Here is a 19201-nt window from a genome sequence, read left to right on the forward strand (position 1 = left end):
AGGCAAGAATTGCCTTCCTGGATTGCTCTCAACGGCTCCTAGCTGCCTTGGGGCTATAAAAGGGACTCCTAGGCGCATGGAGGAGCATACCAAGCATTCCTTGAGCACTCTTGATCACTCACACTCCATTCTTGCGCACTTGTTCGACATTCTAGTGATTTGAGCTCCGTTCTAGTGTGCTAGTCTTTTGAGCTTAAGTCTGGGTCTTGTGTGTGCGTATTTGCTGTGATCTTTGTGTCTTGTGTGAGTTGCTAATCCCTCCCTTACTCCATGCTTCTTTGTGAACATCTTTGTAAGGGCGAGAGACTCCAAGTTGTGGAGATTCCTCGCGAACGGGATATAGAAAAGAAAAGCAAACGCCGTGGTATTCAAGTGGGTCTTTGAACCGCTTGAGAGGGGTTGATTGCAACCCTCGTCCGTTGGGACGCCACAACGTGGAAGTAGGCAAGTGTTGTACTTGGCCGAACCACGGGATAAACCACTGTGTCTACCTGTGTTGATTCTCTTGTGGTTATTGTGTTTCGCTAAGACTCTTCTCTAGCCACTTGGCAATACTGTGCTAACGCTTAACCAAGTTTTTGTGGCATTAAGTTCAAGTTTTACAGGATCACCTATTCACCCCCCCTCTAGGTGCTCTCAATTGGTATCGGAGCCGTTCTCTTCTAGAAAGGGACCAACCGCCCGAAGAGATGGATCCTAAGGGGAAGGGAATCGTGATCAATGATAAGGAGAAGGAGTCTTTTGTCAACGAGCCGAAGGATGACAAGCCTACCGACTCGGGCTCGGGCCACAAACAAAAGGATGGGAAGAAGAAGAAGACAAGGCGCATCAAGGAGATCGTCTACTACGACGACAGCGACGAGTCCACTTCTTCCCAAAAGGACAACGACGACAACGACTACGAGAGAAGGAAACCGGTTAATTCGAACTTTTCTTTTGACTACTCTCGTATTCCGCAAAGTACAAATGCTCATTTGCTCTCCATTCCACTTGGCAAACCTCCTCACTTTGATGGAGAGGACTACGGATTTTGGAGCCACAAAATGCGTAGTCACCTGTTCTCTCTCCATCCGAGCATATGTGAGATTGTGGAGAGTGGAATGAAATTTGATAGCTCGGATAGTCCTATGTTTATCAATGAACAGATTCATAGAAATGCACAAGCTACTACTGTGTTGTTAGCCTCTTTGTGCAGGGACGAGTATCATAAGGTGAGCGGCTTGCACAATGCCAAGCAGATCTGGGACACCCTCAGGATCTCACATGAGGGGAACGACGTCACCTTACTCACCAAAATGAAGTTGGTGGAGGGCGAGCTTGGAAGATTCGCAATGATCAGGGGAGAGGAGCCAACCCAAACATACAACCGGCTCAAGACCCTCATCAACAAGATAAGGAGCTACAGAAGCACACGATGGACGGACCACGACGTCGTTCGTCTAATGCTAAGGTCCTTTACTGTACTTGATCCACATTTGGTAAACAATATCCGTGAAAATCCTAGGTACACCAAGATGTCGCCCGAAGAAGTTCTTGGGAAATTTGTAAGCGGGCGAATGATGATCAAGGAGGCGAGATATGTCGACGACGTGTTGAACGGTCCAATCCATGAGCCTCAACCCATTGCTCTCAAGGCAACAAGGAGCAAGGAGGCGCTACCTAGCAAGGTGGCGCAAGTCGAGGCGGTCGGGCTCAATGATGAAGAGATGGCCCTTATCATCAAACGCTTCAAGACGGCGCTAAAGGGTCGCAATGGGCAGCCAAGCAAGACCAAGACAAAGGGGAAGCGCTCATGCTTCAAATGTGGTAAGGTTGGTCATTTTATTGCTAACTGTCCCGACAATGATAGTGACCAGGAACAAGGGAACAAGAGGGAGAAGAAGAAGAAGAACTATAAGAAGGCAAAAGGCGAGGCACATCTTGGCAAGGAGTGGGACTCGGATTGTTCGTCATCCGACTCCGACAACGAAGGACTCGCCGCCACTGCCTTCAACAAGTCATCCCTCTTCCCCAACGAGCATCACACTTGCCTCATGGCAAGGGAAAAGAAAGTAAGCGCTCGTAACACTAGTACTTATGCTTCTTCAAGTGAGGATGAGTCTAGTGATGATGATGAAATATATTATTCATGTTTATTCAAGGGTCTAGATAGAACCAAGGTGGATAAAATAAATGAATTGATTGATGCTTTGAATGATAAGAATAGATTGCTAGAAAAGCAAGAGGATCTCTTATATGATGAACATGATAAGTTTGTAGAGGCTCAAAAATCCCTTGCTTTAGAAATAAAGAGGAATGAAATGCTTTCTTGTGAATTGTCTACATGCCATGACTCTATTTCTAGTTTAAAAAGCATAAACGATGACTTGAATGCTAAGTTAGAAATAGCTAATAAATCAACATCTTGTGTTTTAATGTTGTGGTTTGCTCTAGGTGTAAAGATTTTAATGTTGATGCTTGTAGTGAACACCTAGTTTCAATTTCTAAATTGAATGATGAAGTGGCTAGTCTTAATGCCCAACTTAAGACTAGCAAAAGCGAATTTGATAAGTTAAAATTTGCAAGGGATGCCTACACGATTGGTAGACACCCCTCAATTAAGGATGGACTTGGTTTCAAGAGAGAAGCCAAGAACTTAACAAGCCATAAGGCTCCCATCCCCGCCAAGGAAAAAGGGAAGGCCCCTATGGCTAGTAGTGCTAAAAAGAACCATGCTTTTATGTATCATGATAGGAGACATGCTAGAAATGCAAATAGAAGTTATGATGCTTTTGATTCACATGTTTATGATTCATATGCTATGTTTGCTTCTAGTTCTTCCTGTATGCATGGTAGAAATGTGCCTAGGAGAAATGGTGTTAATGTTCCTAGGAAATTTAATGAACCTTCTACCATATATCATGCTTTAAATGCTTCCTTTGCCATTTGTAGAAAGGATAGGAAGATAGTTGCTAGAAAATTAGGGGCAAAATGCAAGGGAGACAAAACTTGCATTTGGGTCCCTAAGACAATTGTGACTAACCTTGTAGGACCCAACAAGAGTTGGGTACCTAAGACCCAAGCCTAAATTTGCCTTGCAGGTTTATGCATCCGAGGGTTCAAGCTGGATTATCGACAGCGGATGCACAAACCATATGACGGGGGAGAAGAAGATGTTCACCTCCTACGTCAAAAACAAGGATTCCCAAGATTCAATAATATTCGGTGATGGGAATCAAGGCAAGGTAAAAGGGTTAGGTAAAATTGCTATTTCATCTGAGCACACTATATCTAATGTATTTTTAGTTGAGTCTCTTGGATATAATTTGTTATCTGTTAGTCAATTATGCAATATGGGATATAATTGTCTATTCACAAATGTAGATGTGTCTGTCTTTAGAAGAAGTGATGGTTCATTAGCTTTTAAGGGTGTATTAGATGACAAACTTTATTTAGTTGATTTTGCAAAAGAGGAGACCGGTCTAGATGCATGCTTAATTGCTAAGACTAGCATGGGCTGACTGTGGCATCGCCGCTTAGCACATGTGGGGATGAAGAACCTTCACAAGCTTCTAAAGGGAGAACACGTGATAGGTTTAACTAATGTGCAATTCGAAAAAGATAGACCTTGTGCAGCTTGTCAAGCAGGCAAACAGGTGGGAAGCTCTCATCACACCAAAAATGTGATGACCACATCAAGACCTTTGGAGATGCTTCACATGGACCTTTTCGGACCCGTCGCCTATCTAAGTATAGGAGGAAGTAAGTATGGTCTTGTTATAGTTGATGACTTTTCCCGCTTCACTTGGGTATTCTTTTTGCAGGATAAATCTGACACCCAAGGGACCCTCAAGCGCTTCCTAAGGAGAGCTCAAAATGAGTTTGAGCTCAAGGTGAAAAAGATAAGGAGCGACAATGGGTCCGAGTTCAAGAATCTTCAAGTGGAGGAGTACCTTGAGGAGGAAGGGATCAAGCACTAGTTCTCCGCTCCCTACACACCACAGCAAAATGGTGTGGTAGAGAGGAAGAACATGACGCTTATAGACATGGCGAGGACGATGCTTGGAGAGTTCAAGACCCCCGAGCGCTTTTGGTCGGAAGCCGTGAACACGGCTTGCCACGCCATCAACAGGGTCTACCTTCATCGCCTCCTCAAGAAGACGTTGTATGAGCTACTAACCGGTAACAAACCCAATGTTTCGTACTTTCGAGTTTTTGGGCGTAAATGCTACATTCTAGTGAAGAAGGGTAGGAATTCCAAATTTGCTCCCAAAGCCGTAGAAGGGTTTTTGTTAGGTTATGACTCAAATACAAAGGCGTATAAAGTCTTCAACAAATCATCGGGTTTGGTTGAAGTCTCTAGTGACGGTGTATTTGATGAGACTAATGGCTCTCCAAGAGAGCAAGTCGTTGATTTTGATGATGTAGATGAAGAAGAAGTTCCAACGACCACAATACGCACCATGGCGATTGGAGATGTGCGGCCACAGGAACAAGATGAGCAAGATCAACCTTCTTCCTCAACAATGGTGCAACCCCCAACTCAAGATGATGAACAGAAGACGTGTGATCAAGGGGGAGCACAAGATGATCATGTAATGGAGGAAGAAGCACAACCGGCATCTCCAACCCAAGTTCGAGCAATGATTCAAAGGGATCATCCCGTCGACCAAATTTTGGGTGACATTAGCAAGGGAGTAACTACTCGGTCTCGATTAGTTAATTTTTGTGAGCATTACTCCTTTGTCTCTTCTATTGAGCCTTTCAGGGTAGAGGAGGCCTTGCTAGATCCGGACTGGGTGTTTGAAAAGGAAATGTGCCCTTGGGCCATTTCTAAGTATTTTGGTGATTTAGTGTCCAACACAAATGCCTAAGTGCAAAATGGTGGACAAAGTGCAAATCATGTCAAAAGGTATGTTTCTAGACTTAGTACATTATATTATGGACTAATGTGTTGTGTCTAAGTGCTGGAAATAGGAAAATTCGAATTGAAAATGAGATGACTTTGTTCAGCCAAAGTCTGCTCAGTCTGGGAGCACCGGACTGTCCGGTGGTGCACCGGACAGTGTCCGGTGCGCCAGACTGGCTCGAGCGAACTGGCCGCTCTCGGGAATTCACCGGCGACGTACGACTATAATTCACCGGACTGTCCGGTGTGCACCGGACTGTCTGGTGAGCCAACGGTCGGCCGCGTGATCTGCGCGGGACACGTGGCCGAGCCAACGGCTAGAAGGGGGCACCGGACATGTCCGGTGCGCCAACGGCTCCCAAATCTACAACAGTCGACTTCGCCATTTAAGGAAGGAAATCGGGCACCGGACAGTGTCCAGTGTGCACCGGACTGTCCGGTGCGCCAGACGACAGAAGGCAAGAATTGCCTTCCCAGATTATTCTCAACGGCTCCTAGCTGCCTTGGGGCTATAAAAGGGACCCCTAGGCGCATGGAGGAGAACACCAAGTATACTCAAAAAGCAATCCTAAGCATCGAGACTTCGATTCCACGCATTTGTTTCTTTGTGATAGCATCTAGAGCTCTAGTTGAGTTGTAAACCCATTGGGTTGTGTTGCGAGCTCTTGTTGCGACTTGTGTGCGTGTTGTTGCTCTGATTTTTGAGTCTTGTGTGAGTTGCTAATCCCTCCCTTGCTTTGTGCTTCTTTGTGAACTTCAAGTGTAAGGGCGAGAGGCTCCAAGTTGTGGAGATTCCTCGCGAACGGGATTAAGAAAAGCAAAGCAAAACACCGTGGTATTCAAGTGGGTCTTTGGACCGCTTGAGAGGGGTTGATTGCAATCCTCGTCCGTTGGGACGCCACAACGTGGAATAGGCAAGCGTTGGTATTGTCGAACCATGGGATAACCACCGTGCCATCTTTGTGATTGATATCTTTGTGGTTATTGTGTTTTGTTGAGACTCCTCTCTAGCCACTTGGCGATTATTGTGCTAACACTTAACCAAGTTTTGTGGCCTAAGTTTTAAGTTTTCCAGGATCACCTATTGACCCCCCTCTAGTGCTCTCAATTGGTATCAGAGCCGTTCTCTTCAAGAAAGGGACTAACCGCCCGAAGAGATGGATCCTAAGGGGAAGGGAATCGTGATCAACGACAAGGAGAAGGAGTCCTTCGTCAACGAGCCAAAGGATGACAAGCCTACCGACTCGGGCTCAGGCCACAGACGCAAAGATGGGAAGAAGAAGAAGACAAGACGCATCAAGGAGATCATCTACTACGATGACAGCAATGAGTCCACTTCTTCCCAAAAGGACAACAACGACGACGACTACGAGAAAAAGAAAACTGTCAATTCAAACTTTTCTTATGATTACTCTCGTATTCCTCAAAGTACAAATGCTCATTTATTATCTATTCCACTTGGTAAACCTCCTCATTTTGATGGAGAGGACTACGGATTTTGGAGTCACAAAATGCGTAGTCACTTGTTCTCTCTCCATCCTAGTATATGGGAGATTGTAGAGAGTGGAATGCACTTTGATAGTAGGGATAGTCCCATGTTCATTAATGAGCAAATTCATAAAAATGCACAAGCTACTACTGTTCTTCTAGCTTCATTGTGCAGGGATGAATACCACAAAGTGAGCGGCTTGGATAACGCCAAGCAAATCTGGGACACCCTCAAGATATCTCATGAGGGGAATGACGTCACAATGCTCACCAAGATGGAGTTGGTGGAGGGCGAACTCGGGAGGTTCGCTATGATAAGGGGAGAAGAGCCAACCCAAACGTACAACCGGCTCAAGACCCTTGTCAACAAGATAAGAAGCTATGGAAGCACACGATGGAAGGACCACGACGTCGTCCGCCTAATGCTAAGGTCTTTTACTGTCCTTGATCCTCATCTTGTAAACAATATTCGTGAGAATCCTAGGTACACCAAGATGACGCCCGAGGAGATACTTGGAAAGTTCGTAAGCGGGCGAATGATGATCAAGGAAGCAAGATACGTGGACGACGCATTGAATGGTCCAATCAATGAGCCTCAACCTCTTGCTCTCAAGACAACAAGAAGCAAGGAGACGCTACCTAGCAAGGTGGCACAAATTGAGGCGGTCAGACTTAATGATGAAGAGATGGCTCTCATCATCAAGAGATTCAAGACGGCGCTAAAAGGTCGCAAGGGGCAGCCAAGCAGGACCAAGACAAAGGGGAAGCGCTCATGCTTCAAATGTGGTAAGCTTGGTCATTTTATTGCTAACTGTCCCGACAATGATAGTGATCAGGATCAAGGGAACAAGAGGGAGAAGAAGAAGAACTATAATAAGGCAAAGGGCGAGGCGCATCTAGGCAAGGAGTGGGATTCGGATTGCTCCTCTTCCGACTCCGACAATGAAGGACTCGCCGCCACCGCCTTCAACAAGTCATCCCTCTTCCCCAACGAGCGTCACACATGCCTTATGGCAAGGGAGAAGAAGGTATGTACTCGAAACTCTACTTATGCTTCTTCAAGTGAGGACGAATCTAGTGATGAGGATGAAATAGATTATTCATGTTTATTTAAGGGCCTAGATAGAACCAAGGTAGATAAAATTAATGAATTGATTGATGCCTTGAATGATAAGAATAGGCTTTTAGAAAAACAAGAGGATTTGTTGTATGAAGAACATGACAAATTTGTAGAAGCACAAAAATCTCATGCTCTAGAAGTTAAAAGAAATGAAATGCTTACTTGTGAATTATCTTCTTGCCATGAGACAATTTCTAGCTTAAGGAGCATTAATGATGATTTGAATGCTAAGTTAGAAATAGCTAGTAAATCAACATCTTGTGTAGAAATTGTTGAAACTTGCAATAGGTGTAAAGACTTTGATATTAATGCTTGTAGCAAACACCTAGCCTCAATTTCTAAATTAAGTGATGAGGTGGCTAGTCTTAATGCCCAACTTAAGACTAGCAAGAGTAATTTTGATAAACTAAAATTTGCTAGGGATGCCTACACGGTTGGTAGACACCCCTCTATTAAGGATGGACTTGGCTTCAAGAGGGAAGCCAAGAACTTAACAAACCATAAGGCTCCCATCTCCGCCAAGGAGAAAGGGAAGGCTTCTATGGCAAGTAGTACTAAAAAGAACCATGCTTTTATGTACAATGATAGAAGACAGTCTCATAGGAGTTGTAATGTTTTTGATGCACATGCCTATGATTCTTATGCCATGTTTGCTTCTAGTTCTTCTTATTTGCATGATAGAGATATGTCTAGGAGTTATGTTCATCATGTGCCTAGAAAGAATATTGTTCATGTTGCTAGGAAAGTTATGGATGGTCCTTCTACAATTTATCATGCTTTAAATGCTTCCTTTGCTATTTGTAGAGAGGATAGGAAGATAGTTGCTAGGAAATTAGGGGCAAAATGCAAGGGTGATAAAACTTGCATTTGGGTCCCTAAGACAATTGTGACTAACCTTGTAGGACCCAACAAGAGTTGGGTACCTAAGTCCCAAGCCTAAATTTGCCTTGCAGGTTTATGCATCCGGGGGTTCAAGCTGGATTATCGACAGCGGATGCACAAACCATATGACGGGGGAGAAGAAGATGTTCACCTCCTACGTCAAAAACAAGGATTCCCAAGATTCAATAATTTCGATGATGGGAATCAAGGCAAGGTAAAAGGATTAGGTAAAATTGCTATTTCAAATGAGCACTCTATCTCTAATGTGTTTTTAGTTGAGTCTCTTGGATATAACTTGCTATCTGTTAGTCAATTATGCTATATGGGATATAATTGTCTATTTACAAATGTAGATGTGTCTGTCTTTAGAAGAAGTGATGGTTCACTAGCTTTTAAGGGTGTATTAGACGGCAAACTTTATTTAGTTGATTTTGCAAAAGAGGAGGCCGGTCTAGATGCATGCTTAATTGCTAAGACTAGCATGGGCTGGCTGTGGCATCGCCGCTTAGCACATGTGGGAATGAAGAACCTTCACAAGCTTCTAAAGGGAGAATACGTGATAGGTCTAACCAATGTTACTTTCGAAAAAGATAGACCTTGTACAGCTTGTCAAGCAGGTAAACGAGTGGGAGGAGCGCATCACAGCAAGAATGTGATGACCACATCAAGACCCCTGGAGCTGCTACATATGGACCTCTTCGGACCCGTCGCCTATCTAAGCATAGGAGGAAGTAAGTATGGCCTAGTTATTGTTGATGACTTTTCCCGCTTCACTTGGGTGTTCTTTTTGCAGGATAAGTCTGAAACCCAAGGGACCCTCAAGCGCTTCCTAAGGAGAGCTCAAAATGAGTTTGAGCTCAAGGTGAAGAAGATAAGGAGCGACAACGGGTCCGAGTTCAAGAACCTTCAAGTAGAGGAGTTTCTTGAGGAGGAAGGAATCAAGCACGAGTTCTCCGCCCCCTACACACCACAACAAAATGGTGTGGTAGAGAGGAAGAACAGGACGCTCATTGATATGGCGAGGACGATGCTTGGAGAGTTCCAGACCCCGAGTGCTTTTGGTCGGAAGCCGTAAACACGGCTTGCCACGCCATCAACAGGGTCTACCTTCATCGCCTCCTCAAGAAGACGTCGTATAAGTTGCTAACCGGTAACAAACCAAATGTATCGTACTTTCGTGTATTTGGGAGCAAATGTTACATTCTAGTGAAGAAGGGTAGAAATTCTAAGTTTGCTCCCAAAGCTGTAGAAGGGTTTTTGTTAGGTTATGATTCAAATACAAAGGCGTATAGAGTCTTCAACAAATCATCGGGTTTGGTTGAAGTCTCTAGCGACGTTGTATTTGATGAGACTAATGGCTCTCCAAGAGAGCAAGTTGTTGATTGTGATAATATAGATGAAGAAGATGTTCCGACGGCCGCTATACGAACCATGGCGATTGGTGATGTACGACCACAGGAACAAAAGGAGCAAGATCAACCTTCTTCCTCAACTATGGTGCATCCCCCAACTCAAGACGATGAACAGGTTCATCAACAGGAGGCGTGTGATCAAGGGGGAGCACAAGATGATCATGTGATGGAGGAAGAAAAGCAATTGGCACCTCCAACCCAAGTTCGAGCGATGATTCAAAGGGATCATCCCGTCGATCAAATTCTGGGTGACATAAGCAAGGGAGTAACTACTCGGTCTCGATTAGTTAATTTTTGTGAGCATTACTCCTTTGTCTCTTCTATTGAGCCTTTCAGGGTAGAAGAGGCCTTGCTAGATCCGGACTGGGTGTTGGCCATGCAAGAGGAGCTCAACAACTTCAAGCGCAATGAAGTTTGGACACTGGTGCCTCGTCCCAAGCAAAACATTGTGGGAACCAAGTGGGTGTTCCGCAACAAACAGGACGAGCACGGGGTGGTGATGAGGAACAAGGCTCGACTTGTGGCAAAAGGTTATGCCCAAGTCGCAGGTTTGGACTTTGAGGAGACTTTTGCTCCTGTGGCTAGGCTAGAGTCCATTCGTATTTTGCTAGCATATGCCGCTCACCATTCTTTCAGGTTGTTCCAAATGGATGTGAAGAGCGCTTTCCTCAACGGGCCAATCAAGGAGGAGGTGTACGTGGAGCAACCCCCTGGCTTCGAGGATGAACGGTACCCCGACCATGTGTGTAAGCTCTCTAAGGCGCTCTATGGACTTAAGCAAGCCCCAAGAGCATGGTATGAATGCCTTAGAGATTTCTTAATTGCTAATGCTTTCAAGGTTGGGAAAGCCGATCCAACTCTTTTCACTAAGACTTGTGACGGTGATCTATTTGTGTGCCAAATTTATGTCGATGACATAATATTTGGTTCTACTAATAAAAAGTCTTGTGAAGAGTTTAGCAGGGTGATGACGCAGAAATTCGAGATGTCAATGATGGGCGAGTTGAACTACTTCCTTGGGTTCCAAGTGAAGCAACTCAAGAACGGCACCTTCATCTCTCAAACGAAGTACACGCAAGACTTGCTGAAGCGGTTTGGGATGAAGGATGCCAAGCCCGCAAAGACTCCGATGGGGACCGACGGACACACTGATCTCAACAAAGGAGGTAAGTCCGTTGATCAAAAGGCATACCAGTCAATGACAGGGTCATTACTTTACTTATGTGCTAGTAGACCGGATATTATGCTTAGCGTATGCATGTGTGCTAGATTTCAATCCGATCCTAAGGAGTGTCACTTAGTGGCAGTGAAGCGAATCCTTAGATATTTGGTTGCTACGCCTTGCTTCGGGCTCTGGTATCCAAAGGGGTCTACCTTTGACCTAATTGGATATTCAGATTCCAACTATGCTGGATGTAAGGTCGATAGGAAGAGTACATCGGGGACGTGCCAATTCTTAGGAAGGTCCCTAGTGTCATGGAACTCTAAGAAACAAACTTCTGTTGCCCTATCCACCGCTGAGGCCGAGTATGTTGCCGCAGGACAGTGTTGCGCGCAACTACTTTGGATGAGGCAAACCCTCAGGGACTTTGGCTACAATCTGAGCAAAGTCCCACTCCTATGTGATAATGAGAGTGCTATCCGCATGGCGGAAAATCCTGTTGAACACAGCCGCACAAAGCACATAGACATCCGGCATCACTTTTTGAGAGACCACCAGCAAAAGGGAGATATCGAAGTGTTTCATGTTAGCACCGAGAACCAGCTAGCTGATATCTTTACCAAGCCTCTAGATGAGAAGACCTTTTGCAGGCTGCGTAGTGAGCTAAATGTCTTAGATTCGCGGAACTTGGATTGATTTATAGCATACATGTGTTTATGCCTTTGATCACGTTCTTATGCATTTTGTTGCTTAGTGATGGTGCTCAAGTTGTACAAACACTCCCTGGACCTCGCAAGTCCGTTGCAAAGTGATGCACATATTTAGGGGGAGATGTGTTACAACTTGACCCTTTGAGACTAACCATGTGCTTGAGTTTGATGATTTAGTCTCTAAGGAGGATTGAAAAGGAAAAGGTGGACTTGGACCATGCAAGACTTCCACTGCACTCCGATGAGAGGGTAACTTATTCCAAGTTCATCTTTATGATCTTATTGCCTTTTACTCTTAGTTGAAGATTTTTGGTGAGGCAATGGGGTTAAAGGGCCAAGATTAATCCCGTTTTGGTGCTTGAAGCCAAAGGGGGAGAAAATAAAGGCCAAAGCGATAAATGGATCAGCTACCACTTGAGAGATTTTGAAAATAGTAGAATAGAGCCTTTGGTTTGTCAAAACTCTTTATTGTCTCTCTTGTCAAAAGTTGGCTTCTCGTGGGGAGAAATGCTTATTATGGGAAAAAGGGGAGTTTTTGAAATCTTGAATCAATTTCTCTTGGAATGACTCTCTTTATGTCTTAACATGTGTGTTTGACTTAGAGATAGAAATTTGAGTTTGATTTGCAAAAACAAACCAAGTGGTGGCAAAGAGTGATCCATATATGTCAAATTTGAATCAAAACAATTTGAGTTCTTATTTGAATTGATTATGTATTTGTTCTACTTGCTTTATATTGTGTTGGCATAAATCACCAAAAAGGGGGAGATTGAAAAGGAAATGTGCCCTTGGGCCATTTCTAAGTATTTTGGTGATTTAGTGTCCAACACAAATGCCTAAGTGCAAAATGGTGGACAAAGTGCAAATCATGTCAAAAGGTATGTTTCTAGACTTAGTACATTATATTATGGACTAATGTGTTGTGTCTAAGTGCTGGAAACAGGAAAAATCGAATTGAAAATGAGATGGCTTTGTTCAGCCAAAGTCTGCTCAGTCTGGGAGCACCGGACTGTCCGGTGGTGCACCGGACAGTGTCCGGTGCGCCAGACTGGCTCGAGCGAACTGGCCGCTCTCGGGAATTCACCGGCGACGTACGACTATAATTCACCGGACTGTCCGGTGTGCACCGGACTGTCCGGTGAGCCAACGGTCGGCCGGGCCAACGGTCGGCCGCGTGATCTGCGCGGGACACGTGGCCGAGCCAACGGCTAGAAGGGAGCACCGGACTGTCCGGTGCGCACCGGACATGTCCGGTGCGCCAACGGCTCCCAAATCTACAACGGTCGACTTCGCCATTTAAGGAAGGAAATCGGGCACCAGACAGTGTTCGGTGTGCACCGGACTGTCCGGTGCGCCAGACGACAGAAGGCAAGAATTGCCTTCCCAGATTATTCTCAACGGCTCCTAGCTGCCTTGGGGCTATAAAAGGGACCCCTAGGCGCATGGAGGAGAACACCAAGTATACTCAAAAAGCAATCCTAAGCATCGAGACTTCGATTCCACGCATTTGTTTCTTTGTGATAGCATCTAGAGCTCTAGTTGAGTTGTAAACCCATTGGGTTGTGTTGCGAGCTCTTGTTGCGACTTGTGTGCGTGTTGTTGCTCTGATTTTTGAGTCTTGTGTCAGTTGCTAATCCCTCCCTTGCTCTGTGCTTCTTTGTGAACTTCAAGTGTAAGGGCGAGAGGCTCCAAGTTGTGGAGATTCCTCGCGAACGGGATTAAGAAAAGCAAAGCAAAACACCATGGTATTCAAGTGGGTCTTTGGACCGCTTGAGAGGGGTTGATTGCAATCCTCGTCCGTTGGGACGCCACAACGTGGAATAGGCAAGCGTTGGTCTTGGCCGAACCACGGGATAACCACCGTGCCATCTCTGTGATTGATATCTTTGTGGTTATTGTGTTTTGTTGAGACTCCTCTCTAGCCACTTGGCGATTATTGTGCTAACACTTAACCAAGTTTTGTGGCCTAAGTTTTAAGTTTTCCAGGATCACCTATTCACCCCCCCCTCTAGGTGCTCTCAGTGTTGGCCATGCAGGAGGAGCTCAACAACTTCAAAAGAAATGAAGTTTGGACACTGGTACCTCGTCCCAAGCAAAATGTTGTGGGAACCAAGTGGGTGTTCCGCAACAAACAAGACGAGCACGGGGTGGTGACAAGGAACAAGGCACGACTTGTGGCAAAAGGTTATGCCCAAGTCGCAGGTTTGGACTTTGAGGAGACTTTTGCTCCTGTGGCTAGGCTAGAGTCCATTCGTATCTTGCTAGCATATGCCGCTCACCATTCCTTCAGGTTGTTCCAAATGGATGTGAAGAACGCTTTCCTCAACGGGCCAATCAAGGAGGAGGTGTACGTGGAGCAACCCCCTGGCTTCGAGGATGAACGGTACCCCGACCACGTGTGTAAGCTCTCTAAGGCGCTCTATGGACTTAAGCAAGCCCCAAGAGCATGGTATGAATGCCTTAGAGACTTTTTAATTGCTAATGCTTTCAAGGTTGGGAAAGCCGATCCAACTCTTTTTACTAAGACTTGTGATGGTGATCTTTTTGTGTGCCAAATTTATGTTGATGACATAATATTTGGTTCTACTAACCAAAAGTCTTGTGAAGAGTTTAGCACGGTGATGACTCAGAAATTCGAGATGTCGATGATGGGCGAGTTAAGCTACTTCCTTGGGTTCCAAGTGAGGCAACTCAAGGATGGAACCTTCATCTCCCAAACGAAGTACACACAAGATTTGATCAAGAGGTTTGGGATGAAGGACGCCAAGCCCGCAAAGACTCCGATGGGAACCGACGGACACACCGACCTCAACAAAGGAGGTAAGTCTGTTGATCAAAAAGCATACCGGTCTATGATAGGGCCTTTACTTTATTTATGTGCTAGTAGACCGGATATTATGCTTAGCGTATGCATGTGTGCTAGATTTCAATCCGACCCTAAGGAGTGTCACTTAGTGGCTGTGAAGCGAATTCTTAGATATTTAGTCGCTACGCCTTGTTTCGGGATCTGGTATCCAAAGGGGTCTACCTTTGACTTGATTGGATATTCAGACTCCGACTATGCTGGGTGTAAGGTCGATAGGAAGAGTACATCAGGGACATGCCAATTCTTAGGAAGGTCCCTAGTGTCATGGAGTTCTAAGAAACAAACCTCTGTTGCCCTATCCACCGCTGAGGCCGAGTACGTTGCCGCAGGACAGTGTTGCACGCAACTACTTTGGATGAGGCAAACCCTCAGGGACTTTGGCTACAATCTGAGCAAAGTCCCACTCCTATGTGATAATGAGAGTGCTATCTGCATGGCGGATAATACTGTTGAACACAGCCGCACAAAGCACATAGACATCCGGCATCACTTTTTGAGAGACCACCAGCAAAAGGGAGATATCGAAGTGTTTCATGTTAGCTCCGAGAACCAGCTAGCCGATATCTTTACCAAGCCTTTAGATGAGCAGACCTTTTGCAAGTTGCGTAGTGAGCTAAATGTCTTAGATTCGCGGAACTTGGATTGATTTATAGCATACATGTGTTTATGCCTTTGATCATGTTCCTTATGCATTTTGTTGTTTATGGTGCTCAAGTTGTACAAGCACTCCCCGGACCTTACAAGTCCATTTGCAAGTGATGCACAAATTTAGGGGGAGATGTGCTACAACTTGACCCTTTGAGACTAACTGTGTGCTTGAGTTTGCTTAATTTAGTCTCAAAGGAGGATTGAAAGGGAAAAGGTGGACTTGTACCATGCAAGTCTTCCACTGCACTCCGATGAAAGAGTAATTTATTCCAAGTTCATCTTTGTACTCTTATTGCCTTTTTACTCTTAGTTGAAGATTTTGGTGAGGCAATGGGGTTAAAGGGCCAAAATTGATCCCGTTTTGGTGCTTGATGCCAAAGGGGGAGAAAATAAGGCCAAAGCAATAAATGGATCAGCTACCACTTGTGAATTTTGAAAATAGTAGAGTTAGAGCTTTTGTTTGTCAAAATACTCTTATTTGCCTCTTATTGTCAAAAGTTGGTCTCTTGTGGGGAGAAGGTTTAATTATGGCAAAAAGGGGGAGTTTTGAAATCGTTGATCAATTTCTCTTGGAACAACTCTTGCTATGTCTCAACAAGGGCTTTTGACTTAGAGATAGGAAGTTGAGGTTGATTTGCAAAAACAAACCAAGTGGTGGCAAAGAATGATCCATATATGCCAAATTTGATTCAAAACAAATTTGAGTTCTTATTTGAATTGATTTTGCACTTGATCTACTTGCTTTATGATGTGTTGGCATAAATCACCAAAAAGGGGGAGATTGAAAGGGAAATGTGCCCTTGGGCCATTTCTAAGTGTTTTGGTGATTTAGTGTCCAACACAAGTGCCTAAGTGACAAATGATGGACAAAGTACAAATCAAGTATAAAGGTATGTTTCTCAGACTTAGTACATTGTTTTAGTGACTAATGTATTGTGTCTAAGTGCTGGAAACAGGAGAAATCGAATTGGAGAAGAGATGACCTTGTTCAGCCAAAGCCAGCTCTGTCTGGGTGCACCGGACTGTCCGGTGGTGCACCGGACAGTGTCCGATGTGCCAGGCTGGCTCAGGCGAACTTGCCGCTCTCGGGAATAAATTAACGGCGTACGGCTATAATTCACCGGACTGTCCGGTGTGCACCGGACTGTCCGGTGAGCCAACGGTCGGCCGGGCCAACGGTCGGCTGCGCGATCCGCGCGAGACACGTGGCCGAGCCAACGGTCGGGAGGGGGCACTGGACTGTCCGGTGTGCACCGAACAGTGTCTGGTGCGCCAACGGCTCCAAGGCTGCCAACGGTCGGCTTCGCCAAATAAGGAAGGAAATCCGCACCGGACAGTGTCCGGTGGTGCACCGGACTGTCCGGTGCGCCAGGCAACAGAAGGCAAGAATTGCCTTCCTGGATTGCTCTCAACGGCTCCTAGCTGCCTTGGGGCTATAAAAGGGACTCCTAGGCGCATGGAGGAGCATACCAAGCATTCCTTGAGCACTCTTGATCACTCACACTCCATTCTTGCGCACTTGTTCGACATTCTAGTGATTTGAGCTCCGTTCTAGTGTGCTAGTCTTTTGAGCTTAAGTCTGGGTCTTGTGTGTGCGTATTTGCTGTGATCTTTGTGTCTTGTGTGAGTTGCTAATCCCTCCCTTACTCCGTGCTTCTTTGTGAACATCTTTGTAAGGGCGAGAGACTCCAAGTTGTGGAGATTCCTCGCGAACGGGATATAGAAAAGAAAAGCAAACGCCGTGGTATTCAAGTGGGTCTTTGGACCGCTTGAGAGGGGTTGATTGCAACCCTCGTCCGTTGGGACGCCACAACGTGGAAGTAGGCAAGTGTTGTACTTGGCCGAACCACGGGATAAACCACTGTGTCTACCTGTGTTGATTCTCTTGTGGTTATTGTGTTTCGCTAAGTGAAAGGGAAATGTGCCCTTGGGCCATTTCTATGTATTTTGGTGATTGAGTGCCAACACATGTGCTTAATTGGGAATTTATGTACATGGATGAACAAGGTGAAAATCATGAAGTAAAGGTATGTTTCTAAGCCTTAGTACATTGGTTTTAAGTACTAATATATTTGTCTAAGTGTTAGAAACAGAAAGAAGAAGAATAGAGAAAAGGAGAAGGGACTTGGCTGTGTGCTGCCAAGACCCAGCTCGGTCTGGAGCACCGGACTGTCCGGTGTGCACCGGACAGTGTCCGGTGCGCCAGGCTGGCGCGACTCGAACTGGCCGCTCTCGGGAAATTGGCCGGCGGCGTACGGCTAAAATTCACCGGACTGTCCGGTGTGCACCGGACTGTCCGGTGAGCCAACGGACGGCCAGGGCCAACGGTCGGCCGCGCGGGACACGTGGCCGAGCCAACGGTCGGAAGACGGCACCGGACTGTCCGGTGTGCACCGGACATGTCCGGTGCGCCAACAGCGCCAGATCTGCCAACGGTCTGCAACGGTCGTCTTCGCCGTTTAAGGAAACAAATCGGGCACCGGACAGTGTCCGGTGTGCACCGGACTGTCCGGTGCCCCCGACGACAGAAGGCAAGGATGGCCTTCCGGATTTGCTCTCAACGGCTCCTAGCTGCCTTGGGGCTATAAAAGGAGCCCCTAGGCGCATGGAGGAGACACACAAGCAACCTTTGAGCATTCTTGATCATCCACACTAAGTCTCTGCGCATTCGTTTGTGTTTCTAAGTGATTCGAGCTCTGTTCTAAGTGAGAACTCTGAGATAGTCTTGTGAGCTCGATTCTTGGCCGTGTGTGTGCGCTTTTGCTGTGGATTTGTGTGTGTTGCTTCCCTCCCTTACTCTGTGTTTCATTTGTGATCATATACTTGTAAGGGCAAGAGACTCCAATTTGTGGAGATTCCTTGCAAACGGGATAGTGAAAGGAAAACAAAACACCGTGGTATTCAAGTGGGTCTTTGGACCGCTTGAGAGGGGTTGATTGCAACCCTCGTCCGTTGGGACGCCACAACGTGGAGTAGGCAAGCGTTGGTCTTGGCCGAACCACGGGATAAAACCACTGTGTCACTCTGTGCTTGATTCTCTTGTGGTACTGTGTTTTGTTGAGACTTCACCTTAGCCACTTGGCAATAATCGTGCTAACACTTAACAAGTTTTTGTGGCTTAAGTTTGAAGTTTTTACAGGATCACCTATTCACCCCCCCCCTCTAGGTGCTCTCAATTGGTATCAGAGCCGTTCTCTTCACAAAGGGACTAACCGCCCGAAGAGATGGATCCTAAGGGGAAGGGTATAGTGATCAACGACAAAGAAAAGGAATCCTTCGTCAACGAGCCGAAGGACGATAAGCCTACCGACTCCGGCTCGGGCCAAAGACGGAAGGAAGGGAAGAAGAAGACCAGGCGCATCAAGGAGATCGTCTACTACGACAGCGACGAGTCTACTTCTTCCCAAAAGGACGAGGACCACAACGACTACGAGAGAAGAAAACCGGTTAATTCGAACTTTTCTTTTGATTACTCTCGTATTCCGCAAAGTTCACATTCTCATTTGCTCTCCATTCCACTCGGCAAGCCCCCACACTTTGATGGAGAGGACTACGGATTTTGGAGCCACAAAATGCGTAGTCACCTATTCTCTCTCCATCCTAGTATATGGGAGATTGTAGAGAGTGGAATGCATTTTGATAGTTCGGATAGTCCCATGTTCATTAATGAACAAATTCATAAGAATGCACAAGCTACTACTGTTCTTCTAGCTTCCTTGTGCAGGAATGAATACCATAAGGTGAGCGGCTTGGATAACGCCAAGCAAATCTGGGACACCCTCAAGATTTCTCATGAGGGGAACGACGTCACCTTACTCACCAAGATGGAGTTGGTGGAGGGCGAGCTTGGACGGTTCGCAATGATAAGGGGCGAGGAGCCAACGCAAACATACAATCGGCTCAAGACCCTTATCAACAAGATAAGAAGCTACGGGAGCACGCGATGGACGGACCACGACGTCGTCCGCCTAATGCTAAGGTCATTTACCGTTCTTGATCCTCACTTGGTGAACAATATACGTGAA

This window comes from Zea mays, chromosome 1, assembly GCF_902167145.1.
Source record: "Zea mays cultivar B73 chromosome 1, Zm-B73-REFERENCE-NAM-5.0, whole genome shotgun sequence".
NCBI classification, from domain to species: domain Eukaryota; kingdom Viridiplantae; phylum Streptophyta; class Magnoliopsida; order Poales; family Poaceae; genus Zea; species Zea mays.